Genomic DNA, 27,811 nt, shown 5'->3' on the forward strand with positions numbered 1-27,811 from the left:
TTATCAGATTGTTCGGAAGATAGGCAAAGTCGCCTACGAGTTAGACTTACCATCTGATCTGGAAGCAGTACATCCGGTATTCCATGTATCAATGCTCCGCAAATGTATTGGTGATCCTTCCAGAATATTTCCTATAGAAGATACCAAGTAACAGAGGAACTGTCCTACGAAGAACAACCTGTAGCAATTTTGGATCGTCAGGTGAGGAGACTACGCACCAAAGATGTGTCTTCTGTTAAGATCTTGTGGCGGAACAATAACCGAGAAGAAATGACCCGGGAAGCGGAGGACGAGATGAAGAAGAAGTATCCTCACTTGTTTCCTATGCCTACAGGTAATCTAAATTCCTTAATTGATTATACTAATTGGTGAATGAATTATATGTGCTGTCCATAAAACGAAACTTCCCCGAAATGCTTGTAAGACCCTATAAGGCTAGTTTAACATTCGAGGACGAATGTTCTAAAGGGGGGGGAGGATGTTATATCCCGTAATTTTGCACATTTGGATAAGTCGAAATAATTGTGACTAGTAAGAGATAAGGCAATATTTTGATCTTATTACATATATAAGTTGTTCATGGAAAATATTGATGTGGAAATATGGAGGAAGGCTAAGGGCAAAAATTGGAAATTTGAAAACTGGGTTTCATGAATTATGAATATTAACCCAAAGTAATTGGGCTAGGAAAAAAAAAAGCCCAAGAGGTGGCCGGCCATAGGACATGGTCCAAGGCCCAAGTGGAATTAAATCCATGAAATAAATAAGAGAAGGCCTATCATTGTCTTCATTTTAGAACTTTCCAGAAAGGAAGAGAAAGTGATAGCAAGAAGGCCATTCGGTCAACAAAGAAAGAAAAATAAAATAAAAATTGAAGCCTTCCATCCTTGGTCCAAAAATTCATTTCTTCTTGAATTCTTACTAAGTTCAAGACCCTCTTCAATGTGGTATAATTATTAAAGCAAGAAAACTACTTTTGTGACAAGTGCAAAAATCCTATTCTAGTGGAGAATTGAGGAAAAAGGTAAGAATTTCTCTTCTTTTATATGTTATAGAAGGTTTATGTATGTTGTAGTATGTAGAAATGAATTAAAAGCATGAAAATAGAGTGTTGTGGGTGTGGTCGTGTGGGTGTGTGTGAGTGTGAGTGTGTGTGGCCGTGTGGTGATAATTGGTGGAGGAAGGATGCATTAATTTTATTTAGTATGTTAGTTGTGTTGTTGTGGCCTTTATGATGTAAATGAAAGACTAGTGGTTCAAGTTGGCATGGAAATTGGTTGTAGGTTGTTGTAGGAAATTATGTGATTTTAATATGGTTTTTATGTAATTATGGAAATGGAGTTGCTAAAGTGTGAATTGTTGTTGTTGTTGATGAATTTGGAAGAAGATAATGCGACGTTGTAGTCTTGTTGCATTTGTGGAGATTTCGGGTGGAATATGGTGTTGGTGGAATTGTTTGAATATTGTATAGATTGTTTGAAATGTTCTTGAGTTGTGTTTGAATGACCTTGGATTAGTAATGAATATGTGAGCGTTGATATTGGCTTGAATGTACGTAGTTGAATTGAATATGATAAGCTACGTAGAGAAGAAGGTTACTAATGTTAGAATGGGTTTTAAATTGATTGTTGATGTTATTAGTATGGTTGTTGGTATTGTTGGTATGGTTGTTGATGAATTTGGGCCGAGTTAAATTCTCGGGGATGTTGAATTTACAGGGGAGATGCTGCCGAAATTTCTGTAGACAAGTACTATTTAGAATTGGATTTTTAAGTACTTGTAGCTAATGTTTCGTAATTGATAACGTTATTGTAGATATTGGGTAGCCCGAGACTTGATTCGGGATTTGGTTAGCGAGCGATCGAGGTATGTAAAGCCTACCTTTCCTTGTTTTGGCATGACCTTTATGAAATGAACAAATAACGTATATGTATGCTTCTAAAGAAAATCCTATTCTTAGAGCCACTAGGATGGCTAATATCTTTGACTTCCATAAGCTATTCCATATGGCTTGATACGTATTTATGATGTTCGAAGATTCTAGTTGTTATGTTTCCGAATGTTGTTCGAAAGGAAATCGATATGACTAAAGTCTTTGATGAATATTTTGATACGTAAATATGGTCCTAAAGTCTCTATTTGATTTGATCTATAATGTTATTCAAAAGTTATCTAATATGAATGATATTTGAATTTCCAAATATGGCTTATGAAATGTTTTTAGAAGGTTCTGTACTTCAAAAGCTCGTAACTTTCGTATACTAATTCCGATTGACTCGATACTTGTTTCTGAGCTTTCTGATATTGGTATATATATTTATTCATCGAGTCTTCGAATTTATTTACTTATATGCATATGGTTTTCTCACTACTCCGCTCGTGCATACTACTACTACATTGTTCGCCGGGTCCCGGGCCGATTTTGTCTTCGTGCGCACTATGTTATATTCGGCAGTATGATGTGTTACGGTTCCCGAGACCCTCGCCATAGGGACGGATACCGCTTATATACGGAGTTATGAAGTGTTATGGCATACGAGGTGTTATGATGATACGATATGTTCGGGGATTGTAAGGAGATTTGAAACCTTCTGGAGTATGATGTGTTGTGGCGCCAGCGTCGGAGTGGCGACCATGTTCCTGAGCCCTATTCATGATTTTTAATTGCATTATTTATGTTTTCAGCATAGGTTTTGATATACTAATTCTGTATCCATTTTTCGTACTTCTCACTTCAGTTATGATTTGGATTACTGTATTTCATGCTTTACATACTCAGTACATATTTCGTACTGACCCCCTTTCTTCGGGGGCTGCATTTCATGCCCGCAGGTACAGACGTTCGTTCTGGTGCCCCGCCAGCGTAGGATACATATTCCGCTACTTTGGAGTGCTCCCATTGATCCGGAGCCCATATTTTTGGTACATATCTTTTGTTGTACATGTTTCTGTATATATGAATATTTGGGGGTACAGCGGGGCCCTGTCCCGTCATATGTTTCTGTTGTGGTTTGTAGAGGCTTGTAGACATATATGTGGGTCATGGGTCATTATTGTCTGGTTCTGTCTGTGATCGGTGTCTTAAGCGGTCCCGTTTACTGTGATGGCCGAAACGGCCCATATGTGTGTGTATGGATGTGTATATTTGGGCGATGTATTTTCCGCCAGCCTTGCCGGCTTCGGTATGATATTTGCTATGTATGACCGCTTAAGGCGATATCTGACTCCAGTAGCTGTACGACCTAATGTATGATAAATATGGATAAGTCCTAGATATATCGATTTGGTAAGTAAGTGTGTATGGGTGTCCAGCTCGGGCACCAGTCGCGGCCCACGGGGTTGGGTCGTGACAGATCCACCATGAGACTGTCCGGCCTTATAACCGCTGGGTCTAGAAGGACCACCAGAAGATGCCTGGAATGCGGATCGAACGGGGTGGCTGGGCGCTAACTGATAGGGATTGGAAGACTGTCCCCAACTCCTATAGCTGGAACCACTAAAATCGCTATGCTGACGTGGCCTCTTCTCACTAGATCCTCCTAAAGAACGAGCCTTGGCAGACTCAACACTTACGACATAATCAAAGACTGCTTGGAATGAAGAACCCATGGCCATACGCTAGAGACTAGTAATAGGTAGTGGAATCACAAGTCCACTAACAAATCTATGAACCCTCTCGGACTCAGTGGGAATCAACTGGGTCACATACCTAGCTAAAAATAGAAATCTATCCTTATACTCTGATATGGACATTCCTCTCTGCTGCAAATGGGAGAACTCATCTCTATGATCGTCCCTCAAAATATGTGGCACGTACTTCTCTAAGAAAGCCTGATGGAACTGGGTCCAGGTGAGTGGAGGTGCATCAATGGGTCTGCTCTCAATATAATATCTCTACCAAGTCTTTGCGTCACCGCGAAACTGAAAGGACACATAATCCATGCCATGAGTATAAAGCCTCTCATGCATCTCCACTATGAACTCGTAAGCATCCTTGTTGCGCGTACCGAAGAATCTAGGCGGCTCCACCTTCAGAAACTTGCCGATGAAGTCTTGATCCCTAACTGTCAGGGTCTAAGCTACTACTAGTCTGGGAGCACCCTCAGGGGCTCGGATACCATCTATACGTAGGGCCATAGCAGCAATAGGCTACATCCCCATAGTTTGGCCCTGCTTGGGAGTCCGTACCCCCGCTTTAGTCGAGGAACCACCACCAGGTGTAGAGGCACCGCTTATGGCATGCTGCCCATAGCGATGTAGAAGTATCCTGGCCATTACATCGTGGAAGGCTGCGTCTGACATACCTTCGGGGTGGGTCTGGGCTGGCCCCATACCTCCCCTGACTGCCTGTGCCCTCTTGGGCTGCTGCTCCGGCCGTTGTGCATGCAAAGGCTCCGGAGAAGCTGATAGTGCCTGTCAAGACCCAACCGATGAGTCATGACGAGTGCCTGCACTCTAATGACCAAGCACCCCTATACTCGTACCTGAATATCACTGAATAACAAGGGCCCATGAATAACTCGATCTGAAATATACTGACTCAAGAAAAGGATAACATCATGAACTTTGTACCATCATAATAAATGTATATATATATATATATATATATATATATATATATATATATATATATATGTAAGTACTGAAAAGAACGGTACAAGCTGACTAGGCTGCTACATATGCTGTACACAAAAGAATAAGAGCCGATAAGGCTACATCACATGTCATGTACACATAACTATCTGTAGACCTCTACTGGAATATAAAACTACAGAATGGACGGGACAGGGCCCCGTCATACCCCTATGCATATCTACATCTATAAAGTAGCATACCAAAATGAACTGTATCTCTGGATCAAGTGGAGCGCACTGACCACCGCTGGATGAAAGTCCTACTGAGCTGGGCCGCCTATCTGTCTATTTGAACCTACGGGCATGAACGCAGCCCCCCAAGAAATAGGGGAGTTAGTACGAACAATGTACTGAGTATGTAAGGTACAAGAGAAACATATACATAAAAAATCATGACAGGAATCTGAAACTCATAAGCCAACTGACTGTCTGAATGCATTTTTATGCCTGAATGTCTGAAAACATCTGTATAACTATGAATAACTGAAAATATCTATGCAATGCATGATATGCATACTCTCTTTAAAAAAAAATATACATTTATATATATATAGTGAGCTGCCCGACCATATAGGTACGGTGCGGTGTATACTGCCCGGCCATATACGCACGGTGTTATCATCATCATCATCATTATCCCACATCCGGGCATCCCGCGTCCGTGACGATATCATAAGCCGTCCACTAATGGTGCTTCCCGGCCATGTAGGCACAGTGTAATCTTACATCATCATCCATAAACCGTCCACTGTAGTGGTGCTGCCAGGCCATATAGGCGCGGTGTAAGAAAATAGCCATACACACATATATATAATGCATGAAAGACTCATGAAAGGTATACTCTTGATTACTCTAGGTAACATAAGATCTTTAAAAGCCATAAACATAAACATAGGAAATCAAGGATATGATGAATCCTGTACCATTTAAGAGTAGAGACTTTGGAACTCGCTCGCTTACTTGTTGGTTCAGATAATAAGGATCATGCCAAACGAATAAAAGGGACAGCCTTAACATATCTTGAAGCGTATCTAATCGTCCAACATCTACTTCTCGAACTCGTAAGTCTACAAAAAATATAACATAGGCCACCATTAGCCCATTTACATCACTTACTATCTAATTCCACTCAAACATCAACAACAACATCCTCCATAACAATATCAATTCCAACATATCACAATATAATCAATTCTACTCCAAGTCATCCCTCAACATAGCCCTCAAGCCCAATCTTTACTCTTATTCCACTTACAACTTTCATAACTATATTCCCTTTACTTTAAACCTCTAAAATTCTTGATAATTAACTTAAACACAAGGGTAGGAATTATATAAATACCTTGAGGAGTCTAGGATTCCAAGAATCAAACTTCAACTACAATTCCAAATCTTAACAACTTCAATATAACCCTAGGAACAACTTTCCCTTCACAAGCTCGGGTTTACGGGGCTTGGATCTTGCTAAATCTATACTATGATGATGGAAAATATTGAGAGGAATATTCTAGGACTTTCTCTGATTTAGGGAATGAAAATAATGAGAATAAAATGTGAGGGCTAAATATATATAGATAGAACTAGAAAGTTCCATCGATGCGGGTCGACAGTGGGTCGACGGCTCATTGACGTGCTCCGTCGACCTGCCACCTGAAACTTCTGTCACGCCCCGAACCATGTCCTGGGTGAAACACGGCACTCGGTGCCTTACTGCATGTGACCGAGCGAACCACATGGCTTGCTGAATCATCATGAGGCATAACATGAGCGGAATATAACGTGAATGCATGATGAGACTTTATAAACGTTATAAGTCATAATACTTAATAAAAATACTTGTTTAAACATGAGTCGGAAATAACATGAATGAGCCAAAATGGTTATACGACTCTGAATGTCTGACATAAAATAACTGACTTGTCTAGTCTATGAAACCTCTATCATGAGTCTGACTGGAAAACATACTTACTGGGACATGGCCCCCAGCATACCTTAGATGCATAACTAATCATAAAACAAAAGTTGACTAAACCTCGAATGAGATGGGGCTCACCAATAAGCTGATACGAATGCTGTCCTACTGAGCCGATGTGTCGTCCTGTATATTAGTACCTGCATCGTGAAATGCAAGCCCCCGGGCAATAAAAGGGGACGTCAGCACATTGAATGTACTGGTATGTAAAGCAACTGAAAGAAATAACATGGGACATGGAATAACATGATAAGAACTGAAACTGAAAACCTGAGCATGAACATGGGTACATATATATATATATATATATATATATATATATATATATATATATAACATAAGTAAAACATGATAAGTAGGGAGAGCATTTCATAATCGACATGTGATATCACCACGTGGGTACGAGGAGTCTGGTACCTCGCCAGACTAGCAGAGCCCTCATACCTTGCCAGGGTATAAGGTGGTAACGTGCCTGATGGATCCATTCAGTGTAAAAATTAAGGTATCGTCCAAACTGGGCGGAGCGATCCTTGTCCTACGGTGGCTACGTAGTTTCATGCTATCTGAGCCTTCTCGGTAATTTGTGCAACTCCCAAAACCATGAACATAATATAGTTGGGTAAGAAGCCCATGATTTTCGTGAAATAACTTGTAATCATGATTTCACGAAGTAACTTGTAACATAGCTTGTATCATGGTTTCATGAGATAACTTGTAGCATGGTTTCGTGAAATACTTGTATTTAGCATGTATATTTCTTGTATCATGACATGAAAGTAATTATATGATGTAATTGCATGAAAACTTGTAGACATATAGGATATTCATGAAATAATCATTCTTAGTCAAAAACATGCATGCAAGAACCCACGGAATACAAAATATGGGTTTTCATGGATTACGGACAGATTCTCAATAATCATAATGAGTATCAAGAACACAATAACAGAATAATAGCAATTCAAACATAATATAGTCATAGACATGGACCTAGGGTTATGATGAGCATAGTATAGAATAGAAACCCTAGTTTTGTAAAGTTTCATACTTTATGGATTAGGAGGCGTGGGGAAGAACAATGATGTTCCCACACGTAGATAGTAACTCTACATACCTTAATCGCTCCAAAACTTGAAGAAAAGTCTGAATCTTTGAAGAAGAATTCCAAAGGCTTTGAATTTGGAAACCTTGAGAAGATTTTCATTGATTTTTGTAGCTACTGTTCGTGGCTCAAAGGGTAGTGCTCCGGACCTCCAAATCCATTCTCCACCGTTCATATTTTATACTTATGTGTTATGAACACTTAGTTAAAATTTGGGCTTGATGCAACGGTTAGATTATCGGGAAACGCCAAATTAATATGGATGGTCGGAATGAAACTCAACAGAAAAATACTAGAGTTTTCTCCAACTTTTTACAACTCTTGATTTTTATAGGGTAATGGGATGGATGGATTTATTCTAGTCTTTATAAATGATAAATCTTGTAGAATAAAAAGGTTCTTGATTAGAATATTTACCTTGGAGGAAACCTTAGGAAACTAGATTGCCAAACCAAATTCTTGAAGGTTTCTTGATTTTTCTTGATTGCAAGAATGAGTTTCTTGCAAGATTGAAGTGTCTAGGTTCTTTAGGGATGGAGGTAGAGAGAAAAAGAATAGTCTCTTAGGGTTTATAGTAGTGTTAGGGACGTTTTTTACTTCATACAATAATAAAATAAGGAGTCCCAATTTGAGTAGGAAAAGGCTAAAAAACGTAACCCAAAATCTGAAAATTCTGCTCCCCCCAGTGATAGTAAAGCAGGCATAACTCTTAGCAGAGAGCTCCGTTTGAGCTACATAAGATACCGTTGGAAATATATTCCAAAGGGCTAACTCTTTCATGTTTTAAGTTTTCTCAAATTATCAACTAATCAAGGAGTTATGGGTGCTTGCATTAGGCTGGTCAACCACTTTCGTAATACGTACAAACTTTCAAATGTTTCTCTAAAACTCTAACGTTACGAGTCTAACATGAGTTCTAAGATACGAGGTGTTACAACTTCAGAAGCAGCGGAGCAGGGACGGTGCACCACAATGGCTCGTCGATGTGTCAACGGGCCGTCGATGGTTACTGGTTTTTGGACTCACTCGTGATTTCGGAATTCCCAACGAAGGTCTATTTGACCGGGTCAACACCCAATGGCTAAAGTCCAATAACCCAAAATGCTTCCAAGTGCCTTGGGAACCAAACTGAACATCCTACCAAGTCACAATTGACCATCCAGATCTCTCAAAATCAACAGATTCTCGAAAAAGGTCCGTTTACCGAAAAGTCAACTGTTGGTCAAACATTTTTCACTTTAAAGCTCAAATTCGCACAAGTCATCACAAACCTCGCTCAATCATCTCGGGAACCGTACCACCCATCCCTGCAGTTCCAAATCGTACTCATAAGGCTCGGAGAATGGTCATTAGGGTTAAAAGGGTCAAGAACGCTATAACGACCAAACGGGTTATTACAAAGCACAACCTAAATGTTTGAAGTTTGTGTAAAAATGCTACAATTGTATATGTAGTTGAAGTTCCTGATTCATTTCATTTATCACTGTATAATGACTGTATAGTTGTGTGCATGTTTTTTATACTTGAAACTAGAATTTTGTGTTTCAGATATAATGTGTGTATAATATAAATATAAATGCAATTGTATATCTGATCAAAGTTGCAAATTTATTATTGATTTACAAATGTAAATTACATATACAGAAATTATATATAAAGATTATGCCATTAGTACAATATAAAGTTATGGATTATACATCACATATACAAATTATATATAAAATTATGCATTATATTTATAGTAGTACATGTAGATCAAATATAAATTAAATATTAAATATCAATAACTAAAATTTCACAATATATAATCGAGAGACTATATACGTTGACATTGACCTATCAGGCGACAATAGATAAAAAAGAACTCTCTCTAGACCCATGCACCGAAAATCCTAAACCTAGCTAGTAGTCATCGGTCATGTCCATGACGGCTGGCGCCAGCCTCCTCTAGGGGCTGGTTTGCTTAGAAACCTTGCTTACAATTCTGATTTTTCACTTTCAAATAACCAAAATCCAAATACTATGTTAGCAGTTACTGATGCAACTCAATAAACAATGTTGATGAGAGATCCAGTTAAGGCATCGACCAAAGTTGATCTAATTGATATTAGGCCAATTACATTCATTAATGGAGTACCGAGAATTCAACGGACTGAAGCAGAAGTTGCTTGGATGAATGTAATTGAAAACTTAAAATATGCTTTCATAGGTAAGTTTTCCTATGGATGGCCGGAAATTGAAGAACTAAGAAAAATAATACGTATTCGATGTGGAATGAAGGGAGAGTGCAATAATAGTGTGTTTCGAAACTGGCATGTACTAATATAGCTTTCTTTGGTAAAAGATTTTATAAATCTCACATCTAAAGGATCGTATTATCTTAATACAAGGGATGGGTATTACTATAAAATAAGACCTTTAACATTCAAAGTGGAAGAAGAGACGACAAAAAAGTATGGTTTGGATCCCATTTCCTATCTTTTGCCTACATATTTTGTTAAAGAATCATTATTCTCACCTGCCTCTGCAATCGGTAAACCATTACTATTGGATCTAGCAACAATTAATTTTTTGCTAGGATAAAAATGTTAATGGACCTAAACTTTGATTTACAAAAATCAGTTCATATGAGTACCATCAATGAAGAAACAACGTGGAGAGAACTGAAATAGTGAACATTAGGTATGATCATATACCTAAATATTGCTTTGGATGTAGGTTACAAGGTCATGATTTGATGGAGTGTGGAATATTGAATCATGAATTGAGACTTGTAAAGGAGGAAAACACAAAGAAAAGTAAGGATAACAAACAGGAAATAACATAAGGGGAGAACTGTCATGACCCAAATTACCAAGAAGTGATTGCACTAGTCCTACCATACTAGTAAGCCAACACCAACCATTAATAGCCCAAAATAAGCGAAAATACTAAAAGCGGAATAAATCATACAAGTCAATTTCAAGTCTTAACAATCTTAAATAGAAATACTTAAATAGTTATTACAATCCTTCCCAAAATCTGATGTCACCATAACACAAGGACTACTAAGAGTATGAAATAGTCTAAATACATAAGAAACCGTTTGAACTGAAGGAGACAAAAAATAAAGGATAAGCAGAATCCGAAGCCATCCAGAATCCAAAGAGCTCACCCCGGTCTCTCGAGGAAGGCTTTAGCGGGCTACCTAGTAGTTGTGAACTCCACTCGTGCTAGGAACCTAGTCTGCACACAAAATGGTACAGTAAGTGTAGCGTGAGTACAAATACAACGGGTACTCAGCGGCATCGTTGACCGACCCTTTTCGAAAAGGAGACGAGGGTTGATTACAATACCACAACCACACTTGTCCGCCATTAGTCCAAAATACAAGATAACCATACTTTAACGATTAAGCTCAAATAGAAAATAGAATCCATGAAAAGGCAAGTCAAATTCCAACGATCACAACAATAACATAAGATAAGATGAATGAGATGCAAATGCAATGCAAGGCCTTTGTTTCCACTTCCTGATATACACACGTTCGAATATTAACGAATCGTGACCCATGGGGGGCTCATGAGGCCCATATATAACCGCTCTGGAAAATAATCAGATCACGGACTGCTCCGGTAGCAACCACGGATCAAGGTTTCCACATATCATATCTCAAGTACTTGTTACTTCACCGACCGGACCCATTTGTCAACGGAACGCGCTAAAGCATCATCACTCATCCAGAACAAGATCCAATCGGACTCACAATCATATCTTCAAATCACATGCATGAATACATATAACGTATGAATATGGCATACATCAAGTCAAGAACAAGCTTATAAGCATGAAATCCGTCCTCATGTTTACAATATCATAAAGGCTTAACCTTTTTACTTCCCTTTTACTTTAACGAGGATATATAAGTGGTATGCATACAACAGACAAGACAGGCAATAACAATAAGAGATGTAAAGTACGGGCATCGGACCCTAATCACTGATCCAAAGGATCGTACTATTCTATCAGCTAGTGCCTAAAGCATGGCATTCAGACCAACTATACAATTGAAATTGCACAAATACCCATAATATGATGACCCGCATTCGATACTGGTGCTCGTCACCTCACGAGTATCAGAACCCCCTTAATTCACCCCAATTCCCTCTTATTAGGTTCCTTTTAGCCAACACACACATTCAAGACAGAGCTCAAGGCCTCAACATGCCTGGAGTTGCCAAATCTCGAATCACGAAGCTCGTTTCTGATCCGTATAGTCTCCAAACGAACAAATTCTAATCAAATACGGATTATGCGTTAGAACACGAATCTAACAACACCCATATAGCTACATAATCCAAAACCCCCAAATGTAGCCCTAAAATTAAGATTCCGAACCCAAAGGGCAAAAAAGTAAATTGATCCTAGAATCATGTTCCTCATACTTGATATAACCCATAAACTGAAAGTCATCCAATAATAATCACTAATTCATGCTCAATTTATAAAACCCCCAATTCTTAGATTGGGTTCCAAAATCCATCAATATTTCTCTTAAAATCAACATTCTAAGCATGAGGTTTTGATTCTAAGCATGGGGCTTTGATAAATAGAGTTAGGAGACTTACCCACTGATTCTTCCTTGAATTCCCTTCAACTCGCCTCCAAAATTGCTCTCAACTTAAGGGTTTTAGAATGAAAGACTTAAGGAATAAGACACTAAAAGAACCACATTCTGCTCAGCGAATTCCGCACCTGCACACTTAAGTTTGCACCGGCAAACACGCACTGGCGGAAGAGACCTCGCCACAGCGCATTCCCACAAAATATTCCAAGCTCACAGTGACGGAGCTCAGATCGTGGCTGTGCACACACACCTGGGGGAAAATCTTCGCAAGGGCGGACTAAGGCCAACCCAGCTGTCCTTCGCTCTTGCGGGCCTCCTCTCACCAGAGCGGGACCCCGTTCGCTCCTGCGCGAACACCAAAACTAGAAGAATCTGGTTCTTGACTCTCTCAACCGAAATCCCTAGACTCTCCCGGAACCTTCCCGATACAAACCAAATATGCAGACACATGTAAAAACATGCTAGGAAATCACTCGCTCACTCAGAATTCCTAACAGAGGTCTTGTTAACCATGTCAACCACAAACGGGTGAAAACCAACTTTCCAACCAAATGACCAAAATGCCCAAGACCTTCGGGAACTGAACCAAACACTAAAAAAACCTATATTCGACGTTCCGAAGCTAATGGAACTGACGAAATTCCTAAAATGACACAACTACCCCCGATGATGCCTAAGTTCAAACCAACAATTAAAGATTTCTTAACTTAGTAAATTTTCAGTCTTAAGAGATTAAAAACACCTCGAAGGTTCAAAAGAACCCGAGCTGGAAAACTTGATGATCTCGGCCCACAATATTCCTAACCTCTATGTGGCCCAACCCACAAATGATGTAGAGGAGGATGACACCCTAGGATCTAGTGACCAAGATTCATATGATACTGATCCTACGGAAGAAAGCGCTGAGACAAGCGAAGATTCCTCAGTTGACTCTTCAGAAGAAAATAACCCACCAATATTCATTAATCAACCCAGAGAACCAGAAATCTCTAAAGTAGATGATGATCGTGATGGGATGACAGATGAGCCAATTCCAGAAAGAAGGCCAGAACCAACAACAGCAAAATTCGTTGGGACTGGACTCCATACTTTTAGTCTGGATGATATCAAAGTATCAAAACGGCCCCAAAGGATCCCTGATTTCCTCACTTGGATGGTGACAAAGAATCTTGTCGAACGGGAAAAGTACATGATCTTATCAGAATTCACTTCAAGGTTCTCCGGATTTCTCAGAGACTAGTGGAATTCACTTGGGACACAAGACAAAAATATGTTTCTCAGATCCCAAGACTTTGCTTACAACATCAAAATACTCCAAGAGGTATTTTGTGGAGATACCGGCCAAAGGCAAGAAAAACTAAGGAGACAGTTCTTTGAAATGAAATGTGTAGCATTTGACAGGGATGTCATCGATATCCATTTTCAGAAGATGGCTAAAATGTTCTTTGAGTTAGGCGGAGAAGCTAGTCCCAAGAAAGCCTTTGTTTCATCACTTCCAAAGATGTTAGCAAGTCGGACCAAGACGATCGTTGAGCAGAAGTTTCAATCAATAACGATCCCACCGGTCAGCTACATTAGGCAAGCAATATTTCTAGCGTTGGATGATATCTACACAAAGAGATCTGTTTTGAAGCAGATCATACGAAACAATCCAGCCCTTGATAAAGCTTGCGGAAAGTCTGACCTAATTACTGGGTCAAGATGTTCGTGCCATGCCCCAGACGAAAAGGAACATTCAAGCGATTCAAATGGCCAAGGCCTTTAGGAGAAAGATCGCAGTTCAGGAGGCGCACAAAATATTTCAGGAGAAGGAGCCCAGGCAAGTCCCGGTAAAATGACAGATGCTTCATCTACAACAAGATTGGGCATTATGCAAAAAATTGTCCCCAATCCAGAAGGTCGATCAAGATTCTTACTGAAATAGAGGACTACACTGGTATCCATCTAGGTGAAGATGACGATCTTGAATATTACTAGATTTTAGAACTAGAGGGAAAGGATCAAGAAGATATCAACAACATCATGGTGATCCCGCAGGCCCAGCCTAAAGTTTATCCATCCAAATGGGATAAACCAATCCAGGTTATTGCTTTCATGGACACTGGAGCGGCATGTTCACTAATGAACCTAGCCGTCCTTCCTGAGGATCAATGGATTCCATATTTCAAAGATTTCAACACTGCTGGGACTGGAGTCCTAACCACCACAGTCATCACAAAGCATCCGATCACAATTGAATTCTTCCTAGGGTTGAAGTTTCGAACAAAGCTGATTGGATCAGATGTCCCAGGAAAAGATCTCATCATCAGATTTGACATCTTCAGGAAACTTAAAGATCAGCTCCAGATCAAAGCCCATGGAATAACGTTCAAGAAACAATTCAAGCCATATATACAGATGTTTTACGATTATTCCAAATAACTGATGCTGAACAGATCAAGGAGATAGAAAAGCAGTTGGTGGAGCATTCATATGCGGATTCTCACAAGGAATTTATGGGGAAATGCAAAAAGCCTCTATGGCTAAATGAGGAGTTTTTTATGAAACTCCCCTTCAAGAAGAATGAAAGCATTAATCCAACGAAAGCAAGTCACTCTGGCATGAATCCAGATCATCTTCAGCTTGCCAAAAGGGAATGCGAAGAGCTCTTGGAGTTTGGACTTATCGAGCCCTCTAATTCGTAATGGGCATGCGAGGCGTTCTATGTCAATAAGCGGGCGGAACAAACAAGAGGTAAACTCAGATTAGTCATAAACTATCAACCTCTTAACTATTTCCTCCAAGATGATAAATTCCCTATCCCAAATAAACTCACCCTTTTTTCACACTTAGCCAAAGCTAAATACTTTTCCAAGTTTGAACTTAAATCGGGGTTTTGGCAATTGGGAATACACCCAGAAGATAGACCAAAAATAGGGTTTTGTATACCCGATCACCACTTTCAATGGAAGGTCATGCCCTTTGGGTTGAAAACGGCACCCTCATTTTTCCAAAAAGCCATGATTAAATTATTTCAACCCATCCTCCATACATCACTAGTCTACATTGATGACATCTTACTCTTTAGTGATACTATGGAAGAACACCTCACTTTGCTGCAACAATTCCATGACCTAGTGGAGGAAAATGGAATCATGCTCTCACAGAAAAAGATGATTCTTGCTAGGAAGGAAATTGATTTTTTGGGGATGCATTTTGTTCATGGAGCATACAGCCCAGGGCCACATATTTGTCAAGAACTGCTTAAAATCCCAGACACTAATTTTACGACGAAGCAGCTCTAACAGTTTTTAGGTGTGATTAATTATGTTAGAGATTTTATCTCTAATGTCTCTACATACATTGCTCCACTTACAAAAATGCTCAAGAAGAATGCCCCAGGTTGGGGAAAGGAACAGGATGAAGCAATTCAGAGGATAAAAGAACTATCAAAAGAAGTCAAAGCCCTCCATATTCCGTCAGACGGAAAAAAGATATTGCAGATGGATGCCAGCAACGAATATTGGAGTGCGGTACTTTTTGAAGAAAAAGATGGCCAACGGAAAATATGCGGATATGCCAGTGGAAAGTTCAAAGATGCTGAACAACACTATCATTCCACATTCAAAGAAATTCTTGCCATAAAGAATGGGATTAAAAAGTTTAATTTCTTTTTAATTCACACAGAGTTTCTTATCGAGATGGATATGAAGGCTTTCCCGAAGATGATCCAGATAAATCCAAAGATTATCCCAAATCCGCAGATTCTCAGATGGGCACAATGGTTCTCCCCTTACAAATTCCAAGTAAAGCACCTCAAAGGGAAGGATAATATTCTAGCGGATGTCCTATCTAGGCCAGATGAGATTTCAAAGAGATTTCAAGCCAAGCTGCAGAAAAGGCTAACTAGCCAAATTTTCATGCTTGCAAACTCCCCAGGAGCTAGTTCATCCAGAATAGCAGATCATCCGCCGGAATTCTTCATCAAGTTTGTGGACCGTTTGATCCATCCATCCTTACAGAAAGGACTTTCTATGAGCTTCTAGTTTTCAGAAAATATGGAGGATCCATCCTTAAGCCATTCGGAGTCAATCCAGAATACCCATTCTGTCACATATTCGTAACAATGCACAATGATTTTCCACAGGAGCTATTATGGTTTTTTTGGTACTTATGTCACCAGTATTATGTTTTCATAGAATTCAAGTGCGACATGTTCTGATGTTTTGACAGGATTGAACCTTCTCTCAAAAAGTTTCTGCAATGGTTCAAACCACGAAGATATTGGGTTCAATGTTTCCAAGACTCCTATGCAGCAAAAGTGTTCATGTTACATTGACCGATAAAGATTATTGATGGGAAGGTCTATGTTCAACCAGATATTTCACTATGGTGGGAATTCCCCGTCTTTGTCTTGTCCTTAGAAGATGAATACAGCAAAGCACAGAGAATTATTTTTAGCAAAATAAGTGCATCCCAAAGGAGATATGGCCGAATAATGGGCTCGATAGAATTACACTGATCACCATCCCCATTGGAAAAGAGTTCGAGAAGCCGCAAAGGAGTACTGAGTGTCGTATGAAATAATCGGAGATGAAGTCACTCAGGCTATCACAAAGATAAGGTTGAATTTTCCATCTCAAGATTCAACAAAAATAGATCCAGAGATGACAGGGCCATCCAACAAGAAATGCTACTACACAAGGTCGCGAAAAAGAAGTCTGGAAAACAAAGAAAAATTCAAGCAAAAACATGGACCAGAATGGCGGATAGAGGAAGGATACACAACTCTGCCGTCGACTCCATCAAGCACCGCTCCGTCGGATAAGGCTTACTGACGTGCTTACAAGAAAGACAAAAGCGGACCCCACGGTCACATGCTTGCACATGGTTGTCATGCTTCGGATAATGTTCCCCTCGTTTTATTAGTCTTGTTTTAGTAGGATTGTTTTATTAGGCGTGTTTTATCAGGCTGTCTTATTAGGCTCGTTTGATTAGGCTTGTTTTATTAGGCCCTTCACATGTCTAGCGGGGCCCGTGTGCCATGTAAGATAAGTCTTGTGGAAGCCTCCAACTCCTATAAATAGGAGGCTATGTAATAGTTAGAAGGCATCAAACAATCTCCCTGTAAATTTTCCGATATCAATAAAATGTTTGCTTTCTAAATTTTTCTTATTCTTCTCTTTGAAAGGCATGGAAAGGCTGATCCTAAGTTAGTATAGGGTTAGGAAATATTGAGCAAGTTAAGCTTGCTACAAGTACAATAGTTTTCTGAAGCTTTGACAGTATGTCTGTAGTAGTGTGAAAGTTTTTCCGAGTTGAGTAGCATGGCTAGGAAGCCAGCCCATTTTTGTAGGAAAAACTTTCATGTCTATGATCTTTCAAACTGTCCGACTAACTTGACAAGCCATCCTTCGAGTTGTTGAAGTCAGGTTTGTGGCAAGTCGTCCTTCCGGATGTTGAAGCCCAGTCCTACTATGTAAAAAAAACTATTGTGCTTGCTGTCTGGCCGTCTTGCTTGTTGTTTCCCCGCCCTCTACACACCCCGTGGAGGGTTCACAAGGTCAATGTCATGACCCAAGTTACCGATCGTGTGGGCACCTACCTTTTTATCACTAGTAGGCGAACCCTTACCCGTTAACCCATTAATCATTAGCCAATTTTAACTTCTTTAATCATTTATACTCAAACAATTAATGATCATGTGAATGAATAAATAAATAAAATAATTCATAATTAATAGATAATATAAGTGCAGAAGTCTAACTATTACACCCCCAAGATCTAAAAGTCATCGTACAAGGGCTCTAGCCAACAATATCTAAAGAATGAAGTATATCTCAAATATAATAACAAATAATGTCTGGAATGAAAGTAGACATATGAAAAGAGAGATCTTCAGGTGGCATGGCATGGATAGAAGCTAACCCTAGAATCTGATCGAGCAAATTAGCTTCAAGCTAGAGATGTAGTCTGGATAAAATCTCTGAAACACAATTTGCACTCAAAAAGAGTACAACAAGGTAGTATCAGTACAAACACTACGTACTGGTAAGCATCATTGGCAGACTAAGATTAGTTCATGATACAATATTAAGAACGAAAAAAACAAGAAAATGCAAGAAAATACATAGATAGATAATTTGACACAACTTAAACTCAATTTAGCAACCAAAGTTATAGAAAACTAAGACCTCTAAATTTAAGAACAAGAAGCAACCAAATTCTTAGGATGACCAAGAGGGATTAGAATCCCTAATAACCTATCCTCTCAACAAAATACCCAATCCAAGGCTAAACAAACACTCAACTCTCAAGAGTTATAATATCCAAATATCAAGTAATAATAATCAAAATAGTCTAACCCTTCCACGAAGAAGAAGAGAACTATTTATACTATGCTAGATACAAAAGATAGTAAAAATGACATAAACACCCTTAATGAGACAAGGGCCTTGTTTGGCTATTCTTCTTTTTTCAAAATCTTGAAATCTCCTTTGCAAGAATAGCCAACTCTTCATCTTTTAGCCATTGTGGTAACTTCCCATTTCCTCTTCTTCTCCCCAAGCAATCTTCATCAACAAATAGACTTGGGATCCAAGGTGCTCATCAAAAGTATACTCAAGAGCCTCCCGCTTCATGAATAGCCTTTGCAAGTGTTGTAGTTCCCAGGCTTGGCTCCTTGTAAATGACCTTGAGGGAAGTGGGCTTGCATCATTCTCCCCATCTTGAAGAGAATTTGTCCTCAAATTTGATGGCTCATCACTTTCCATTACCATGGGAGATAGGTCACAAATGTTGAAGGTGTTGTGAACTTGATATTACGGAGGGAGATCAATTTTGTAGGCATTATCGTTAAGCCTCTCAAGGACTTCAAAGGGACCATCCCCACGCGGCATCAACTTTGTCTTCCTCTTGTTTGGGAATCTTTCTTTTCGGAAGTGCACCCACACCCAATCTCCCGGTTCAAGGACCACCCTTTTTCTCCCTTGGTTTGCCCTTTTCGCCACCTTTTGATTCTTCTTTTCAAGTTAGAGCCTTGCCTTTTCATGGATCTTCTTCATAGCTTCGGTCTCTTGTTACCGTCTAAACTCAATACCACATCTTGAGACAAAGGCGTTAGATCCAAGGGGGTAAGGGGGTTAAAACCATACAACACCTCAAATGGTGACATACCAATAGTGCTATGAATAACTCTATTATATGCAAATTCTAGTAAAGGCAATTGGTCTTCCCAAGAGGCTAGCTTCCCTTTTACCATGGCCCGAAGCATAGAACCTAAAGTCCTATTGAGAACTTCGGTTTGGCCATCGGTTTGTGGGTGGCAAGAGGAGGAAAACAACAACTTCGTTCCAAGCCTACCCCACAATTCTTTCCAAAAGTGGCTAAGGAACTTGGGATCCCTATCGCTCACAATTGTCTTGGGAATGCCATGCAATTTAACCACATTTTCAACAAACAAGGAAGCAATATGGGGAGCATCATCAACCTTATGACAAGCAATGAAATGGGCCATTTTTGAAAAACGATCAACAACAACAAAGATGCTATCTTTCCCTTCTTTTGTCCTAGGTAATCCCATCACAAAGTCCATGGAAATGTCAAACCAAGGTTGTTAAGGGATGGGGAGGGGAGTGTACAAGCCATGGGGTTGAAGCCTAGATTTAGCTTTTCGGCATTCAAGGCATTGGCCACAAATTCGGGCCACATCCCGCCGCATGTGGGGCCAATAGAATTGCTCCTCAAGAATCCCCATTGTCTTGTCAATCCCAAAGTGTCCCATCAATCCCCCATTGTGTGCCTCCCTCACAAATAACTCCCTCCAAGAGCTCATGGGCACACATAGTCGCTTGTTCTTGAACAAGAAACCATCAAACTTAGAATAGGGAGTAGAAGATCTATTCTTAAGCCACCTTTCCTTTTCCCATTCTTCGCATTCTAGAAAGATTTGTGCAAAGACGGGGTCCTCGGGATACAATGTCTTCAAGCTCTCAAAACCCATCAATTTGGAAGACAAAGTATTGATCAAAACATGTTTCCTTGATAAGGCATCCGCCACTACGTTATCCTTTCCCTTTTTGTATTGGATTACATAAGGGAAGGATTTAAGGAATTCAACCCATTTGGCATGCCTTTTGTTCAACTTACCTTGGGCCTTAAGATCCTTTAAGGACTCATGGTCGGTCCGAATTACAAACTCTTTAGGCTACGAGTAGTGTTGCCAATTTCCCAAAGCACGAATTAAGGCATACAACTCAAGATCATAGGTAGTATAATTCAAAGTCGCTCCCTTGAGTTTTTCACTAAAATAGGCTATGGGATTTTGGTCTTGCATTAAAACGGCTCCAATACCCACTTTGCTTGCATCACATTCAATCTCAAATATTTTGTCAAAGTCGGGTAATTGCAACAATGGTGCGGAGCTAAGTATTTGTTTCAAAGTTTCAAAGGCATTAGCTTGCTCCACACCCCAAGAAAAAGGTTTGTCCTTTCGGATTACCTCGGTCAAAGGAGCGGCTATGGTACTAAATCCTTTAACAAAACGCCTATAGAAACTAGCCAAGCCATGAAAGCTTCTTACATCTCCAATGGATTTTGGAGTGGGCCAATTTCTTATGGCTTCTATTTTGAAAAAGTCCTTAATCAACAAGGAGAGAGTGACGTAAAGGGGATAAAGACAATGAAACAAGGAGAAACAACAAAGAAAGGGGGAGAAAGTATATAGGAGGCAAAATAATTGAATCAGAAAGAAACCCAGAGACTGACCATTCACAAGAAGTTAATTCAACTTTTGTAGAGGACCGGGTGACATAGGGGAATACAACAAAAAGAATCAGTGGAAGGAAATCAGTAAGGGTATGCAAACAAAGAACACTAGGAGGTATTATCATGTGCATCATTTTCCAATGAAGCAGAGCTCTATACTGGGGAGAGTAAAGCAACAATCATTCAAGAGACCAAAAGTATGGAGACGGAACCTCCTGATGATATAACAACAAAAGAAGTTCAACATACTCCAAAGAAGGTACAGATAATGCCAAAAGAGACTAATGTCGTTACAGTTAAGGAAACTCAACAAGCTACAATTTTGATAGGCCATAAAGATAATGAAAACTCACATTCCAAGCAAAAGGAAAGCATTGCAGCAATTCCTAGTATGCCCCAACATCACGGAACAGAGGAAGAGAAGGTTCAAAACATTGCAAAAGAAGTGAAGGTGCCAGAACACAGGTAGTTTGTAGTTAAACAACCTACAGATATGATAAACCACAGAGGTATTGCAAACTCATAATCTAGGCATATGAAAAGCATGTCAACATCTCTTAATACATCCCACTCTCAGGGAACATCTGAGGAGGAGGTACAAAACACTACAGTAGAAATCAAAGATTCATGATAGAATCAGTTGATAGTAAATGTAGCTACTTAGAATCAGTTGATAGTAAATGTAGCTACTCCAAATCCAAATGCAATTTTATAAGAAATAGTTGCTCACAAAGTAACCAAAGCAGAGGTACAAAGATCCAATCAGTTGATAGTAAAGGTAGCTACTTCAAATCCAAATTTAAGTTTACAAGAAATAGTTGCTCACAAAGTAATTAAAGCAGAGGTACAAAGAACCACAGAGAAGTTACAACAACCGGAGGAGGACAATGAGATGGAAAACAGAGTAAAAAATATTTAAAAGGTAGCTAGAGAGGTAGATATATCACCAAAGTATCTAGCTAAAAGTGGAAAAAGGTCATAACTCAAGAGGTAACACAATAAAAAATGTTGTTCAAAAGAGGACCACATCAGTCAAGCTTAAATGATGATTAAGGCATTAATCTGGAACATTAGGTCTATTAATAGACAATAGGCTATTTAGAGATTCATCAACATACAAAGGCAACACATGTGTTTCATTGTAGCTCTAATGGAGCCTTTTTATAATTGTTGACATATTCGGAAATATAGAAGAAGGCTAGAAATGGAGTCAGCTTTTGCTAATTTAAATGGGAAGATATGGGTTTTATTGATGCTTCAGTTCACTGGGAAATCTTGATGGATTCAGAGCAACAAATGACATTGAAACTTCATCACCAAGACACATGGAAATATATTATCGCAACTTTTGTATATGCCAAATGTGATGAAAGGGAAAGGCAAGAGTTATGGAATAACATGTATTAACTAGAAGCTTCTACAGAGTTTCCACGGATGGTTGGAGGATATTTTAATGTGCTTATAAGAGTAGGATAAATTATGAGGATTACTAGTTACACTAGCTGAATCTGAAGATTTTTCCTTCTGCATTAATTCTTGTGAATTGCTTGATGTAGCTTTCAAAGGAAGTCTTTATACTTGGTGGAATGAAAGATCAACTGATAATTGTATTTTCAAAATATTGGATAGAATTGTCGTCTACACCCCTTTTCAAGAAGTGTTCCCACAATAGAAGTAAAGCATATGACAAGTATAGGCTCAAGTCATACCCTTCTACTTCTATCCTGTGGTGAAGAGGATGCTAGCTTTTAAGAAACCTTTTAGTCTTTTCAATTTCTGGACTCAACATGAGCCATTCAAAAACTTGGTTATTCAGAACTGGAAAACTTATTTTGTTGGATCTCCATATTTGGCTTTTAAGTAGAAATTGAAGAATCGTAAAGGGGCATTGTCAGTTTGGAGTAGAGAATTGGGATATTTCCAAACAATTAGCAATAAGGGAAGAGGTTGTAAAAGTAAAATAACAATTGTTTGAGGAAGAATGGAGTATTATTAATAAAATTGGTTCTCCAAAAAGCTCAAGCCGAGTTGAAGATGTTTTTGAGCTTGGAAGAACGATATTGAAAGAAAAATGTAGGATTTTCATGGTTTACAGAAGGTGATAGAAACACAAGTTTCTTCCATAATTGTGTCATTGGAAACAAGAGAAAGCTACAATCAAACATAAGGCAAAACAACAATGATGTATGGCTGGAACCAACGACTCTTATAGCAGAGGAAGCAGTGAATCTTTTCAGAAACAACTCACACAGAAGCGGCGGTTGATGACATTGAAATCCTCCAACATGTACCTAGCATGGTAACTTATTGGGAAATGCTCCTTTATGTTTATGTCTTTCAAAGTAAGAAGTCCAGCAGGCAGGTTTTACATTAACTGGAGATAGTGCAAGTGGTCTAGATGATTTTATATGTATCTTTTATCAACTATGGTGGGATATAACTGGAAATGATGTTCAAGCCCTAGTACTAGCATATTTTGATGGACCTTAGTTACCAAAGTCTATTACTTATACTAATCTAGTACTTATTTCCAAAAAATAGCCTACCCAAACATTTTCAGATATGAGGCCAATAAGTCTTTCCAAGTTTCTTAACAAGGTGAAATCCAAAGACTTCATGATAGAATGAAAAGTATAATTCCAACATTGATTTCTTCAAACAAATCTAAATTTGTGAATGGGGAGAAGTATATTTGAGAATATTCTTCATGCACAGGAGATAGCGTGAGATATCAGAATGAGAGGTAAGCCAGCTAATGTTGTAATTAAGCTTGACATGGCCAAGAAATATGACAAAGTATCATGGAAATATTTATTGCATGTGCTAAGGAAAATAGGGTTTGCAGGGTACCTAATTAATTTATCAGGAGATTGATTGATAATAACTGGTATTCCGTGCTACTGAATGGTCAAGCTACAAGGTTCTTTCAATCAACTAGAGAAGTGAAACAAGGGGACCCTCTTTCTCCAACATTATTCCTACTTTCAGCTGAGGTGTTATCAAGATCTTTGAACTCGCTATTTGAAGACGGTAGATTTGTTGGACATTGGATGCCTAATTGGTCTTATCCCTTGAACCATTTAGCCTATGCTGATGACAATATCATTTTTGCATTTGCTGATACTTATTCTCTAAACTGCATCATGAAAGTTTTGAGAAAGTATGAACAAACATCTGGTCAGTTAATCAACATTGGAAAAAGTTATTTTTTCATGTACTAATACAATCAGTGAGTGAGGCTACAAGATTTACAAAGGGACAATTTTTTTTACCTATCTAGTGTGCCCTATTTTTTGTTCCAGGAAAAAGAAGGCTTATTATACTGATCTTATCAAGAAGGTGACATAAATGTTGTAATCTTGAAAAGGAAAGGTACTATCTTTTGGTGGAAATGTTGTATTGATTAAAAGTGTTCTTCAGAGTATGCCTATTCATCTACTTTTTGTTCTGGCACCTCCTAAGTGTATTTGGAATGGAATTCATAAAATATTTGTTAGATATTTTTGGAGCAATAAGGAGGAAGGGAGGAGCAGACATTGGCCAACCAGTCATGATGTATGCCTACCAACTCAGGAAGGTGGACTTGGTTTTAAATCCTTATTTGATGCATGGATGTACTGTTTGCTAAATTGTGGTGGAGATTTAGAATAACATCAACTTTATGGGCTAACTATAAGTGGAATAATTATTGCAAAAAGGTAATTTCTACATTGTACAATAGAAGGGGGACACAGGTCTGGAAGAAGATGTTAGAAGTGATGAAAGATTGGAGTATGAAATTTGGTGGGAAATCAAATGAGGATCATCAAATGTTTGGTATGAAAACTTAAACAAATTGGGAGTTTTGCAGTATGTGGTACCTATTTAATACTCTCTTAATGAGGAACTAGAAGATGTGGTTGACTTGATTGAGCATGGACACTGGAAAGAGTATTGTTACAACAATCATTTCCAACAGATATTGGTGAACATATAAAAGCTAAAATTCTCATAGATCAGCTGCAAGGTACTTGAGACAGGCCCCGGTGGATGCTAACAAGTACAAGAAAATTCATTGTCAATAGTGCCCGGGACATTCTGAGACATAGAAAACAAGAGTAGGATGACCTTACGAAATTTTAGATTAAAGGGTGCCATTTAAGATATATTTTTCCCTATGGAGACTGTGGAATTTAAACTGCCTATATAGATTGATAAATTGATGAGCATGAGGAATTATGTGGTATCTAGATTCTACTGTTGCACTAATCCACAACAGGGGACAATGCAACGTAAATTTGCATCAAAAGGTTGAAAGTTTTCAATAATGCAGTAGGTATTCAAATTAATCTTGTTCAAAAGTTCATCAAGATATCAAAAAATGGTGGAAGATTGATAGTGCTGAAAAGTCCAAGCTTAATTTACATGCAGTACCAACCACGATCACTTGGGAACTATGGAAAAGAAGGAATACAATAATCTAAAGGTAGTACATGAGATTAACAATAATCTATACTACTTAGTTAAGTGGAGGTATCCCTGGCTTAAGAATATTCCTTTTCTATGGCCTGATCTGGTTAAATTCTTAGAAGACTACAAGTCTATTTTAGTCGCCAAGATTATTTTTTGGAAATTATCCCATGAGAGGTTGTTTAAATGCAATACTAATAGAGCATCTAAAGGTAACCCTGGGCCTAGATGTTATGATTTTTGTGTGAGAGACTGGAACAATGATCTGGTGTATACAGAGTGCAAGTGTCACGACCCAACCCCGTAGGCCGTGACTAGTGCCCGAGTTGGACACTCATACATACCTGTTAACTATAATCATCTACAGCTAGCATAGCAAGAACTTATTTATATATAAAAGCAGGACGTTATTTTAAAGCTGTCGTATATATGCATATCAAAGCCACCTGTCTCCCGAGGAGTTACAACTTTCAACAGTTTATGTCGCACATAAGCCGACAAGGCTGTCATATATAGGGGAACGTCCCAGTAATACATAAGCCGACAAGGCTACCATTTTACACAGCATCCAAAACATATATATATACGCAAGCCGACAAGGCTGCCACTACGAATGGGTACGCCCCAAACATAAGTCATGTCCACACAACGAAACAACAACTATATACAGACCCACACATATGTCTACAGACCTCTAAGAGTACCAACAGTATCGTATGACGGGACAGGGCCCCGCCGTACCCTGAACAAACACATATATATACAACAAAGAGGATCTATACCACAAAGCTAGGCTCCGAAACAAAGGAGCACTCCAAAACAGCTGAATAGATATCCTAGGCTGGCAGATCTCCGAAACGAGCGTCTGTACCTGCGGGCATGAAACGCAGCCCCCCGAAGAAAGGGGGTCAGTACGGAATATGTACTGAGCATGTAAAGCATGAAATATAGTAAATAGGATCATACTGAGACAAGGAGTGTAGGACCCAGTGCAACAACCAGAAGACCATAAGACTTACCTTCGAACATAAATCATGTGTGTCAACCTCATACCCATATCATTATAGAGTTTAGTAATCATAGCTAAATAATCATTATGTATATAAACATATATAACGTGTCCCGGCCCTCTAGTGAGGGGCTCGGTAAATAAAATCATCATATACATGTACATATAACGTGTCCCGGCCCTCTAGCGAGGGACTCGGTGAATAATGATCATATGCCATCCTGGCCATCATCCCCATATCATCATGTCAGCATACCATCATATACATATATATATATATATATATATATATATATATATATATATATATATAACGTGCCCCGACCCTCTAGTGAGGGACTCGGTGAATAATGCAGTGAATATGCGCACGAAAACATGTCCTGGCCCGGGACTCAGTGAAGGATGTAACGGTAAGCACGAGCAGAGTAATAAGGAACCACATACATACAAATCACCTTTTGAGACTCAATAGATAAGTAAACTAATCATCTCCCAAGCATCAAGATAATAATCATATTAAGTTCTTCCTAACTGCCATTACAAACTATATCAAGGAACGTTTCAGGATTCATATACATGTATCAATTTAACATGATATAGCTTATGAAAGTCAAGTATACTTCTAATTATGCAATTCTTTAAGAGTAGGAATTTCTATACATCATTTATTAGTCGATCATATAATAGACTCGAAACAATAGCTCGACTATCCTAAAAGTTCTAGCATCAAGAACGAATAAAAATCATGAGTCATGCTTGGAATTAGAGAGTAGAATTTCCCCAAGGCTCATATCATATCTTACTTACTTCTAGGACATGCCAAAAGAAAGAAGGGATAGGCTTTACATACCTTTAGCGTTTAGTCGTATTATAACTCGTACACGCTGCCCAATAGTACCTTATCCTATATTAATATATCAAGAGCTACGATTAGGCTACGAGGGAATTCAATACGTATTTTAACGTTAATAATCCCTTTCTAAACATTTAGACGACGTTTCGTTCGCATTCAAACCAACTAATACTACAAGCTAATATTGCTAGTCACACATTCAAGTATCAACCCAAGGCTATTTAACATGACTCGAAGGAATCTCGGACAACCCGTGCAATATTCAAAACAACCCACTCCATATACCAAACAACCCGCAATCTTCACACTTGACAAGAATGACAATACATACTTTCTTCCAATTCACAAATCTTATCAACAATCACATGTTAACAACGTCACTTACACGATTGTAAGGAGCTATATTAACGTTCTATTAATTTATACAACAGCCCGCAACAA

Source organism: Lycium barbarum, chromosome 3 (assembly GCF_019175385.1).
Source record: "Lycium barbarum isolate Lr01 chromosome 3, ASM1917538v2, whole genome shotgun sequence".
NCBI classification, from domain to species: Eukaryota; Viridiplantae; Streptophyta; class Magnoliopsida; order Solanales; family Solanaceae; genus Lycium; species Lycium barbarum.